The sequence below is a fragment of the Frankliniella occidentalis genome, unplaced genomic scaffold, assembly GCF_000697945.3.
Source record: "Frankliniella occidentalis isolate FOCC.00 unplaced genomic scaffold, Focc_3.1 Scaffold4, whole genome shotgun sequence".
Taxonomy (NCBI): Eukaryota; Metazoa; Arthropoda; class Insecta; order Thysanoptera; family Thripidae; genus Frankliniella; species Frankliniella occidentalis.
The window spans coordinates 2954109-2967396 of record NW_026267134.1 but is presented as its reverse complement, the minus strand read 5'-3'; the positions used below and the strand labels follow the sequence as shown (position 1 = coordinate 2967396).

General features: G+C 53.6%; 1 protein-coding gene across 11 annotated transcripts in view; it reads left to right on the top strand.

Moving 5' to 3' along the window:
* LOC113204169 (nuclear factor 1 X-type) overlaps positions 1 to 13288 on the top strand; it is a 165067-nt gene that overhangs the window by 55529 nt on the left and 96250 nt on the right. The window lies entirely within an intron of this gene.

The following is a 13288-nucleotide window of genomic DNA, read 5'->3' as shown; positions in this document are numbered from 1 at the left end:
CCCTTTGCCATCTTACTGCTGCCCGCCCCCCCCGCTGTGGCGCTGAGTGAAATGGCCCATGTAAAGGACGCGCGCGCATCCCTATCCAACTGCCAGTGTTTCCTCTCTCTAGCCCTTACACTGTGCATAAACAGCCAGCAGTACACTTTTTTTAAATCACAGTTTACGTTCTTTCTTTTAAGTCATCTGATTCCACACGTACTCTTGTTTTAAATTTTTTTGCGCGTGATTATTTTTATTTTTTGAAATTGCCGCCCGTGCCATGCGGGATTCCTGGCCGTCCAATTACGCCTCGCGAGCGAGCGCGCGGCCTGCAGCGGCGGCGGCGGGCCTCGAGTCCTCCCTTAAGGCTCGGAACGGCTCAATTTGATCGGGCGGCGCGCGGCATATCTCTCGAGATCTCGCCAAACGGTATACGCGGCAGCCGGGCGCGGGCGGGCGGGAGCGGCGGGAGATACAAACTGCGTCGCACAGCCTGTCGTGTGCGCCCGTGCATTTCGCTATAGTTGTTTATTATTATCTGGTTGTAAACGAAAATCGTTTTTTTATTGCTGTGCTGCTGCTGACGTTTCTCGTGTGAGAAAAACGAACATTAGCCATGTGGTAGTTTTGTATTCTGTAGAGAAATTTAACCTCCAGGGGGATAATTAATGAATAATGAAAAAATTTCACAAGGAATAGTTCAGTTATAGAAAGGATAGACTCAACGAACACAGTAGGCCTACGCTACTCCAGCATTATTGTTTGTTTGCATTTTTTTCGTTCGATTTCTTTTTGTTTGTGCCGTGCAGCAGTGGCATCGGCAGCGGCGGAACGGCCGTGGAAATAGCGGACCAATAGCGAGACATGCGACGCCAATGGCGAATGGCAGCTGCAGGCGACACCGGCCCGTGTATGGCCGGGGGCGACTGGCGAGGCTCGGCGGGCCAATGACAGCTCAGTAGGAGGCCCCCCCGTCTGTCTGTCTGCCTCTCTCCCTCTCTCCCTCAATCCATCTATCCATCTCTCTGATTCGGAATGTTGTCATTAAATCACAATCCTGCGCAGTGCGCGCGCGCTCGTGGTTGTTTGTTGTTGTTTTTTCCCTCGTCTTAGCGCTGGAGTTTTGCGGTTGAAGCGCGCGCGCTTGCACCCTTTCCATCAGGCGGGTGACACCCAATAACTCATTCGCGTGCGGACGCTTCGGACGCGCCTCATAGCGGAGGCCAAGTCCGCTTGTTAGTCTTGTATCACTTTAATCGAAACGTCGGCGCCTCGGCTGCTCGGCGGCAGCACGGCGGCAGCACGGCGGCAGCACCAGCACGGTAGGAGGTGGCCGCGGTCCCCTCGGGCCGGCCTAATGACTTTTGCATAAACAGCAGACTGCCGTTGTTGTCCGTCCCCCGGGCGCGAATAATATTCATCCCCTGCTTCCCCCGCCCCGCCTCTCCTCGCCTCGCCTCGCCCAGACCAACCTCAACCCACCCAGGCGCGGTATAAGGAGGGGGCGACAGGGGGGGGGGGGATGCACTGTGGGTTGCCTACATACAGGGGTTTTGTAGCACAAATTGCCTACCTTTCAGGCGGCTCCCTAGAGACGATTGGGGGGGGGGGGCGATCGCCCCCTCGCCCCCCCCCTTATACTCCCCTTAAACCCCTTATACCGCCTGAACCCACCTAACCTCACCCCACCTCACCTCGTGCTCCCCATCAGCGTGGTCAAAGCCGTCGCCGCGAACCTATCGCATCGCCATTCGACTCCTGGCGCCGGCGCGGGGGGGTGGGTGGGGGGAGCCTCATGACAGTGACACCTTATTTGAGCTAAAAATATCGCTCTGCCTTTCAGGCTTGATTTTCTCTTGCGACTTATCTTTTTGGGGGTTATAAAATATTCAGTATACTAAAAAACAGTACTTTTTGTTCCCCTTTCAAGTGAGGTTTAGAGGGAAGTAAAGAACGAGAAAAAGTAAAATTACTATGTTGTATAAAAAAAAAATCTTTAAGGTTTCGAGTTGCGATCATGGTTACATTTGACTTATTTCTCGTTGAGTAAGTAACAAGTAACAGTTTTGTACAAGTCACGCATTATGAAATGTACACTAGAAAAGAAAAGCTTTTTATAGTGGAGTCTACTCGTGGGCGAGACATAACTCTCAAAAAGATCCCCCGCGTCTGCTGCAAACAGGATACGCGCGCGTTTGCGCGTGCTTGTGTGTGTGTGTGTGTGTGTGTGTGTGTGTGTGTGTGTGCGCGCGCGCGCTCGCGCAGCCCCAGCCCGCGCGCAGAAAGATGCAGAGTAGTCGGATGCATTCCGCCCTACGATTCTCGACGCCTTTTGCCTCCCCTCCCCACCCCTGAACGGCGGTAGCTGTGCGTCGTCTGCCTGCATCCGGAAAGGAGTTTTACTGCCTCACTGACCCACTCACTCCACGCCGCTGCACCCCGCTGGTCCCGCTCTTGCCCTGCGCGGTTTCGGCAAGGGAAGTCCCACATTGCTGGGATGAGGTGTTGTAATGACTCGCCCAAGTCTGAGCGGATTTTTTAAAGACATTAAAAATCACAATGTCAGTTGCTATAAATGGTTAGAAATATTCGTTTGTAATTTTCGATTTTGGGACGGTGTTCTGTACTTTCACAACTTTTTAAGTTCAGAAATTTCCAACGGTCACCTTTTTGCCGCCAATTGACGGTTCTTCGACTTTGTAACTTAACGTTTTTTTCCATCAAATCTTAATTTCCTCTGTAGAGCCGCAGTAGGTAGTTGGACTAGTGTTCGGCCGGGCGGCTCGGCTGCGGGATTATAGGCCCGCTTCGCGCCGTGGTTTGATTTCGCTTCGCTTTTATTCGTTTTGTCATCGCGGCGTGGACAGCGAGGTGAGGGGACAGGGGGGAGGCGGAGCCTGCCGGTGGTTTGCAGTCCTTAATGAAGGTGAACAAGTTGTGTTTGTGTGTGTGTGTGCGTGTGTGTGTTGTTTTTTTTTTAACACCGAGAAATAAAAAGTGCAAATTTATGAATGTGGCGGGCGACTGTCGGACGGGTGTGACACTCGCATCCATATCAAATCACGACGCGCCGGGGACGCGGAATATCTCGTTTTAGATTTTAATCAAGGAATTCGTTTAAGGCGCTCTCTTGCTCGGCGCACGCCCAAATTAATACGGGCTCTTGCGCGCGCGGTCGGAGAAAGTTGGCTTATCCCCCGCGAAAGGTGTTTACCAAAATCATCGCGGCGGCGACGACTGGCGGCCGGCGGCGGCAAGCAGCAGCCGCCGGACCATTTCCACTTGACGCCCCGTACAGCAGCGCCCGCAGCAGCAGCCGCGTGTAGACGTCCAGCAGGTGTACGCGGGCATCTTTTTAACTTGTTTTTATCTTTTATTTACCTCTTTTTACCTTTTGAGGTATATGGCGGCTCTTGAAGTCGACGAGACGACCCGCAGAACGAAGAAGGCTCTGATGTGTCAATCAGAAAAACGTGATAATCCTCTTTGAAATAAAACCGTAACCACTCTCAAAGGAAGTTTAGATTCAACATAATTTATGTTTTCATTTTAAACGTAAACCTTTTCGCTTTGTTGTTCTATGGCGGTGCTGTGCGTATAGCTTTATTTTTATCCGTCCAATGCAGCTCGTGCAGCGCGCGCAATTCAATAAAGTCGGACAAACGGACTAGCGCCAAGCCGACGCGTATATGGTCACTGCGTGCGCGGCGCGTGCGCACGCAGCGAGCAGGTCCGCGCATGCGCCGTTGCGTAAAGGTTTGATACGCACATTCACGTCTCGCGCTCGGATTTACGTCGCAGCCGTATTGTACCTGACGACGACGACGACGGACAGTTCGTGCGCCCCGTTTGGTTTGTGGGTTTGGTGTCGTTCGGATCAGCAGTAAATAAGTCTTTTGTCGGTGTTCTTGAATACGCTGTATTTGTCGTTTACTGTACACGTTTTAAAAGTGATTTAGTTATAAATAAGGTTGCAAATTTCTTATCCCCAATTGCTGGCCCATATGTCGTTTGTTCAAAGAAAACAATCGTACATACTGTTTTAATGGAAATCTTTCTTCTTGTAGCCCTTTGCGAATACGCCTTAAAATGTGCACGATACGTCTTGAATGCATACGTTTTCAGTTGGTTGCTTTGCACAGTCGGGTGAATCCGCAGCCCGCACTACTACAGCTGCCGGTGGTGGGTTAGTCTGCCTTGTACCAACAATACAATTTGACGCTCTGCTTTACTCCCGTGTTAACAACCTGATTGATGGGCCATAAAAGCGGGCGCGGAGTGGAGAGAGGGGCGGGGAGCGAGTGAGTGCGAGAGAGAGGGGGGTAAAGAGGGAGAGAGACACACGTGAGGGCACGTGTGTGTGTATATACGAGTTCCATAGCACAGCAGGTCTGCCAATCAAGAGTTGCAAGTCTGTCGGCTCGAAACAATTGATGCAGACAGACGGGAGAGAGAGAGAGAGAGAGAGAGAGAGAGAGAGAGAGAGAGAGAGGGAGGGGCCAGTGAGAGGGAGACAAGCTCTGATTTAAACACTGCTATAAAGTGTTGGGGGAGGTGGCGTGCCAGTCCCCGGTGGCCCAACAGGTGCTAAGTGATACGTGCGGCCGCCCAGTGGTGATTAGTCCCAAAGATCATCATCAGACAGCCATTGACGGCGGGTGGTGGCTGGACACGCCCGCGGGCTCGCCTTCCACACTGCCAGTAGCGGCCGAGCTCAATTCTTCTTTTGCGTTTTATCAAAAGAGGCCGATCTGAACAACGGGCGTTTTATTTGCGCGCTCGCGCGCGCACCACACTGTAAAAAAAAAATCTTCGAAATAACGACAAATTTGTCGTTAAGTTTTTTAATGGGAAAAGTCGTTACATAGCGGCATTGGGTTGTTGTAGAACAACATCGATTGTTCAGTAACAACAAAAGTTGTGCAGGGACAACAAAAGTTGTTCAGGGACAACAAAAGTTGTTCAAGAACGACAAAAGTTGTTCAGGTGGAAAATAAAACTATTGTCCAATTACAACAAAAGTTGTTCAGAAACAACAAATGCTGTTCAGCAGCAACGAAAGTTGTTCAGGAACAATGAAAGTTGTTGAGGAACAGCAAAAGTTGTTTAGGAACAACATTGCTGTTTCGCAACAACCATTGCTGTTTCGCAACAACCATTGCTGTTTTGCAACAAACTTTGCTGTTTTTCAACAAACTTTGCTGTTTTGCAACAAACTTTGCTGTTTTGCAACAAACTTTGCTGTTTTCCAACAGCTTTTATTGTTCTCGTACAACATTGTTGTTTGTTTACAACACCGTCATCAGTAAGAATGTTGTTTTTCAACAACTCTTTTTTACAGTGCACCAAGCAAAGCAAGCGAAACAAAATTCTTTCTAATTGCGAGCAAAGCCAATCATTTCACTCGCGGCGTCGTGGGTAGTAAATTTTAATATTAATTTACTTTTCACGGTGTGCCGATGCCACTCGGGGTCTGTCGAGCAGCAGCAGCGGCAGCAGGGGGAGATGGACGATTGAAAAATCGCGCGCGGTAGGGGCGCGTGTCAGAGATAGGCGTTGGGCATCGTTCATCACTGCATCGGGTGCCACGCCCCGCCCCGCCCCGCCCCGCCCCGCCCCGCAGCACCACGCCCCGCCACACATGCGAGCCCCAAATATCTCTCGAGATCATCTCTGTTCATCTGTTGAGCAGAACAATGCGAGGGGCGCGGAGTGGCACGGAGTGGCGTCGCCAATGGATTGTCACATTGGGGCGTCCGGTGTGGGCCCGGCTCGTATATGCATACCGGGAGGAGGTGGGGGGTCCCTGGCCAACGTGTTCATTAGTCAGAGCGCCACGCGACCAAACCTATCAGCAAACAGCGCGACACGCCGGGAAAAAATTGCAAATGAGACTAAGAGAACGGTTGGTTGAGGAAGGCCATGCACCAAGTAGAGCATTATTTGATTGCTTTTTTCGATTGGGAAAACATGTCACCTGTTGGCTAATGAAGTGTCACTAGTTCTCATGAAATAATCGGCCAGTGCCAATCTCTATTTCTTTTCGCAACTTTAGCGAGTATTTCTCTCCAGGGGGCTTGTTGTTTTTTTCCCGCGCAGTGTATTACGGGCGCGTGCGGTATGATGATTTGTTGAGCCTGCCGTGTGGTGCCGGCCCCGCCTGTTTGGGGCCATCGGGCGTGGTGACCCATTGTCGTCGTAAAACGAAGACGGATAGCCCTTTCTTCGCGGCGCTCAGATTATTTCCAGTCGGAAATTGGCTCGGAGCTTCTCCCGCCCACGCGGCTGCCGGCCTCACACTTCTCCCCTCTATTTTCGGTCTGCGACGGCTGTCAATCCGAGAACATCTTTTTGTGTCTGCGAAATAGTCGTGGTTTTTCCCCCGAAATACCTGGAGTTTCTATCGAGAGTTACTTTTTATTATGCTGCCGCCCAGATCTAGACTAGACCGTTCGTTTGCAACTTAGCTGACCTCTCGTGCGCGGGTAACAGAATCTGTCCAGGACGCGCTGCCAAGACGGGTGCGAGGCTAGATAGACCGATGGATGGATGGTTGAGCGGACGGATGCGTAGATAGCGTCCCAACGGACTCTGCGGCGCTCCTGGAGCCAATCTGTTGTTTAAGGTAGCAGTGCAGCGCATTTGCTGGCAGGCGCTCCGCGCTCGCCTCTCCTTCTCTTTCTCTAACTCGCACACCTCTCTCTCTCTCTCTCTCTCTCTCTCTCTCTCTCTCTCTCTCTCTCTCTCCCCGCCTTCCACTCACCTCACCCTCACCGCCCGCCTCCAATATTTTGAAGTGTCGCTCTACATCCGGCTTCACTGCTGCACATAGGTCCTCATGGGCACGGTCTCTTGAATGCTAGCCAGCCCTCCGCTCTCTCCCATCCCACCCCGCGCCCCTCTCCCAGCTCTGATCCGTCCGTTAATGTTCGACCAGAACCAATGAATAAATCGACCGGCACGAGTTGTCGCTCTCGCCGGGAGATTGCAAAAGTTTTTGCACAACAGCACTGAAAAAAATAATAATCAGAACGCTTTTTGACCATGTGCAAGAAACAGTATGTGCGTGAATTTCGTGTGTTATTGTGGAGTCTTGTCGAAAGGGTTGTTTCAGTTAAGGAGCGGTAGCCGCGCGGGCCGCCCGGTGCGCCTAGTCGCGTCTAGCCGCCCCGTGATTGGCTCGTTTGGAAGCGGATGCTTCCGCCGCGGCGCGTGCTAATACCAGGCTGCTGACCTAATTGGAGGAGGTCCGGGTAGCCGGCGCGAGCGCGTGCCGCCAGAGGGAGGGAGAGAGAGAGAAGAGAGGGCATGTGTCGCCAAATGCGAGATAAAAAGGCCCCGGAAACTGATGATTGGGAACACTTTTGAAAATGTCTCCTAAAATTTTCTATTTTTTTTATGATTTGGATTTTTAGGTGAAGTTGTTCATTGTGGTAGAAAACAAAGTCATTTGACAATATGTCATTCTGTTTCGTAATTTTATAAATTTATAAATTGTATACAAATAGAATTTGTAAATTTTACGACATTAGTTTGTAAACTCAACGACATACGATCTAGAAAAAATTCCTGTAGGCCTACGAGTACGAGTCACACTGAATTAACCCTTTCCTACTTAACTTCAGATTATTTAATACTAAATTGATGCACTTCAGTGGGGCTGTTTTAAAGCCACACCATAAGGACCGGTTTCTGCCTTGTTTTTAGCGGTGCTCGAACTGAAAGAAAGGAGAGGAGGTCCATCCCCATGACGCACACTAAAAGCCCGCCACGTTTATCGCTGTAACTACCGTGCGCGTTTTTAATACACATAGCCAAGCGGTCTGCAATTCCCGGGAGAGTTGAGCTCACGCCGTGAGCTGGATCTTAGTAGCGGCAGCACCACGACTTATTGCCTGAATGCCTCGCGTCGTCCCCCCCTTCGTCCCGCTTCCCCCGCCTGGATCCGCCCCCGTGCCGTGGGAGCTACCGTGGCAGCGCGGGGCCTCCCGGCCGGCCAAGGCTGAAATACGCCAATAAATAGTTGGCGTGGCGGGGCGTGTTGCGTGGGTGGAACGCACTGCTCAAAGAGAGAGAGAGAGAGAGAGAGAGAGAGAGCCTCGTTCAAAACCGAGTCAAACGTTGGTATGAGGAAAGCCGCTTAGGCGTCGCGGCGTTGCTCAGGTCAGGTGCACTGCTAACAAGATTGCAAACTAAAATCAGCCACAGTTTAACCGGATCACAATCGATTCTGCTCCTTCGCCGCGGCTCAAAATCAAATAAGCCATACCTAGTGGCCGCTACCGTTCGAGGTATATTATACTTTCGGGGTCATATTCGTTGTTGTCATAAACGCAGGACAGGGCACCACGACCGGCCCCATCCCAACATAAGCTGAGAGAAGTGAACACTGCTAACTGGCCGATGGCTCCAGTTCCGCACAGTGACGGTAGCCCCCTGGGCGCTGCGCTCGCTGCGCCGGCGATGTGGAGGCGGGGAGCGAGAGAGCGAGAGAGATCTCTATCCCTTGATCACCTATTTTCTCGTACGGCGGAGGCCCTCTGCTCTCCTCTGCTCCTTTATGGTCCGTTGGGGGGGGGGGGGGCATGTGTTGATGAACCGGTTTGTTTGGCCGCGCCCGCCACAGGCAACGAGCAGCGCAGTGGGCAAGGTAAGGGTGAGTGAGTGAGGATGAGAAATCCAGAGCATCGGAGTAAGTAGAGAGAGAGAAAGAGGAAAACTAAACGTGAAAGACAAGGAGCGTACAAAATTCCAACTGCGTGATCGTCCGTCTCTCATCTCACCTCGCATCCTCACTGTAGACACATCTGACCACTCCCCACCTCGCCCGCACCCCCACCCCCTCCTCACCGCGGGACTGGCAGGCGCCTCGATCCATCTCGACTGTCACTGCAACTGTATTAGAAACAATTGGGCGCACTTACCACCGCACCCCCCTCCCCAAAGGACCCCCTCCAGCAGCGCGACCGTGTCTTCCCTTCCGTCTCTCTCCGTCTCCCTTTACTTTTTTTTGCGGCCAGTCCCCCGCTTGTCCTGCTCGATGCGGCCGGCCGGGAGGGCCCCGGAGGGGAAGGGTGGGCGGCCCCCGCGGGGTGCATCTCTGTCATGACACTGGGGCCGTACATAAATCGAGCCGCGGAGCAAAAAACACGGCAATGATGCCACGCGACCTTTTCTTGTAATCCGTTTTGTAGTAGTCTCCCCCCACCCCCGTCCAACCCCCGTCTCTCCCTCGCTCTCCTCTTAATCCTTCCGCGCGCTCGGCATTCTCCAACAACCCCCTTTCAGACATTTTTCATACAGTTTTGTGCTCTCCCCGTCGTTTTATTTTCTTCAGACATCCCATCCCGTAATAATCTTTGCTCATCCGCTGTAATAATTTTCCACTTCATACTATCCTCGTATTTTCTTCGCCGTGGTCCCCCTCTCTCCGCACTCCAACTTCTTCCCCATTCCTTCCCCCTCCCCCTCCAGTTTTTATTCGATCCCCCGCTGGAGTAAGTTATTTGCGTACGCCGGGGGGACACTCGCTCCCCGCCTGCTCCGCCCGGATCGACTCGGCCGCGAACGACGACGACGACGTTTCGCTCGTATTCGTTCGGCGGCCGGGGCAGCACCAGCGCCGCGCGGCGACGACCACATTCGACGTAAATAGGTTGCCTTTCCGCGATGAGATTTCTTGACTCTCGACAAATGGGATCCAATCGACGTGAAGTAGTGCCCCACGCCGCCGCCAGCCGGCCGGCCGCAGCGGGGGGGCTGCGCGGGCTGCGGGGGCTCCGCCGACAAATAAGTCCCAGTCTGTGATACGCCCACGTCACTTGCACGGCACGCTCACTTACACATCAGGTGATATGTAGGAGGCGTGGCGTGGCGCGCCTATCAAACAGACCCGACCAGGTATAGAGAGGCGGAAGGAGACAGCACTGTGCAACCCTCGCCCTCTTCTCCACCTTCCCCCCCTCTCTCTCTCTCTCGCTTTCCCATTTTCTCTTCTGCCCCCCACTCGTCTTTACTCTTTACCCCTTTCTCATACTATACTTCCTCCGCCCTCTGCTGGACTATGAATGCAACATTCTCACTGACCGACAATCAAATCGGACCTGCGCACTCGCGTGTGTGTGTGTGTGTGTGTGTGTCTGTCTGTCTGTCTGTCTGTGTGAGCGCGCGCGACGGTAAGAGTGTGCGGCGGGGAAGCAGGACGCAACTTGGGCTCAGCAAGCACAGCAAGCAAGCCACATATTGCGCATTGCTTCATCGCACACACTGTGTCTATCTGTCTGCTCCGCCCCGCCATACCGCACCGCTTTCGCCCTATCATACTCCCCATGGCGCCGCTTGCCCTATTACTTCCTATGCCGCCGCTTGCCCTATAACTTCCTATGGCGCCACTTGCCCCATTACTTCCTATGGCGCCGCTTGCCCTATTACTTCCTATACCGCCGCTTTGCCCTATCACTTCCTATTCAATTCCGCCGCTTGCTCTATTCCTTCATATGGCGCCACCTCCCGCCCAGCTGTTTGGTGTGGAGCTTCACCCGCGCCCGTCCGGCTCATTGGCGCAACTGCTGACGCCTCGCGCGGGAGATACGCCCTTTTAGACTAACCGCGTTGGACGGACAGCATTACGGTGGCCAGGCGCTGGTAAACACACACATACACACTAAATCCTTATGCATTCTGTTGTGCATAAGACTTGCAGGATTTCATACAGCCATAGCTATGCACAGTTTTTCATGCATAAGTATGCATAACTAACGCCACTATGCACAAATTTGTGCATAGTAATGCTGAAGTTTTACATAGTTATGCATGAAATTTGGTGCATAACTATGGCTGTATGAAATCCTGCATATTATGCACAACAAAGTACATAAGGGTTTAGTGTGTACGCAGACTCATACTCACACACACTCACAGGCAGACTCACACTCACAGAGCTAAACGGCGCATGGCGCGGACGGCTCACAGTCGCCGAGCGAAAAGTGGGCGTGACAGGTTTCCGAGCCGAGTCCTTCAATCGGGATAGCGAGCCGTGTGGCGGTGGCTGCCCCGCCCCGCCCCGCCGCCACCAGAACCTCCGCCAGCCTCCGCCAGCCTCCGCCCGTATCTGCTGCTCGCAGGTGACTGTGGGTGACCGTCGTCGTCGCGCCATCGCGAAGCGCTGTTCTTGTTGTGAAAACGCATTGTAGAGCACAAGCGGAAGGTTTATTCTTCGTAGTCTTGCACCAATCCAAACTAAACTTAAACTCACCATTTCTGTGAATATTAAAGTAGAATCGTGTTTGATTTCTTCGTCGGCAAGTTTGCGTCCCGCGACTCGGTCTCCTTTTCGAACCAGCGAGCGCGTGGGTACGATCGTGATGGGCTTAATTTATTTTTCGAGCCTTCCCTCGCGTCCTTGCCCCTGACCTCAGCCACCGCCGGGTGCTGGGCGCACGCTCGCGGCGGCGGGGCAGCAGGGGGCAGGTCGCGGGGCGCGTGGACGCGGGAGGCTGCTGCAGCGACCGCGGCGGCGACGCGGCGGCCCGGTCCGACCCGGACCGGTCTGACTAGCCCGCCCCGACGCACGTCGCCCCGCCCCGCCCTGCCCCGCCCCGCCCGTGGCCCGGGCTGCTCGGGGCGTCAGGAGGTGAGGTCGCCCCCTGGTCCTGGGCCGCCGTGCCGCGGCCGCGTGGGCTGAGACGGCAGACGCGCGGTTGTGGAGGAGCGGCGTCACGGTGCAATGCAACCTGCTGCTAGTCCGTCTGAAAACGATACGTCGGGCCGCGGCGGCAGCAGTGCCACCCCCGTCCCGCTTGCAGCGCCGCGCCGCGCCGCCCGCGTCGAGCGCCTGCGGGAGCGGGGGGTAGGCACCCCGCTGCGGCGGCCTGTTTGACGGGTCTGTCTATCCGCCCATTCATCAGGCGCTACCAGAGCTGCCGCCCGCCGCCGCGACCATAACTCCTTTGTTCATTCAGTAGACTATAGTAATGTAGTACCCCCTTTAAATTTTCTCAAATTTTGCTTTTGTTTTCTTTTATTCTTCTCTCTCCGTATCTATCTTTTGAAGTAGTTTCCTTTAATTTAACTAGTTAATTTTTTAACGTCTTTCAGCTAGTTTTTATTTAACGTCTATTAACCAGGGTTCTTTTTCAACTGTAGTTTCTGTTTTTTGAGAAAAATATTTTTAGTCTCCCTTATTTTTGCCCGCGCCATCTTATTTGGCCAGTCCGTCCGTTCGTCCACCGGCCGCCTCCCGCTCCGGCCGCCACCGCCGCCTGCAGGGTTTCCCGTCATGACAAAATGCAGTGCAGTGCATTCCATTCCCCGTGGTCACCGCTGCGCTCCGCCACTCTGCAACAAACACCGGCCGACGTGAAATCCGATGTGCGGCTCTAATGGCTACTAAATTACAGGAGCGACACTGCGACTACCTTGCGCCGCGGGTCACACCAACCAACACCACCAACACCTCCCTGCAGCTGCGTATAACCTCGGCCGAGAGAGAGAGAGAGAGAGAGAGAGAGAGAGAGAGAGAGAGAGAAAGGGAGAGACTGCTGAGGCTGCTCCTGTCTGTTATGAGTGCCCTCCAAGTTTGGTTTTCACCTGAAAGTTCGCCGCGTTATACACACGACTGCATTGCAAATGGACGACCACCCAGCCGCGCGTTCCTCGCGACCGCTCACTGTCCCACCTCTTATTACCGTCCCACAACGCAAGCAGCCCCTCATTATTATATTTTTTTTGGCTTTGTTTTTATTCAACGACGGTCACATTTTTTAATCACCTCGTTTAATGCCTGCTTTTTCTTTGTCTCTTGCAGGTTAGTTTTTTCTTTGGTCGAGCAACGCGGCGGCATCGGCGGCTGCTGTGGTGTTGGTGAGGTGAGCGGCGGCGGCGATGGTGTTCCAGACGAGTGATTTCGGTTCGTATCGGGGTGCAGAATGTGTGTGTGTGGGGGGGGGGGGCGGTTTAGGATGCGCGCCGAATGGGACGCTCACCGCGTCGGATTCACCTGGGAGACACTCTTTATTCTCTTTTTCGCGCGCCGCCGCCGCTGCGTATGGCGGGCGGGGGGCGTGCGTGGCGGTTCGCAACAATGAGTAATTTGGCACCGACGCAGTGATGCCCCTCCGGCCCCTCCCCCCTCCATACTCACTCCATGCCGCCGCTTTGCCCTATCACTTCCTGTGCCGTCCCTTGCCCTATTACTTCCCATGCCACCGCTTTTCCCTATTACTTCCTATTTAATTCCGCCGCTTGCCTATTCCTTCCTTCATATGGCGCCACCTCCCGCCCAGCTGTTTGGTGTGGAGCTTCACCC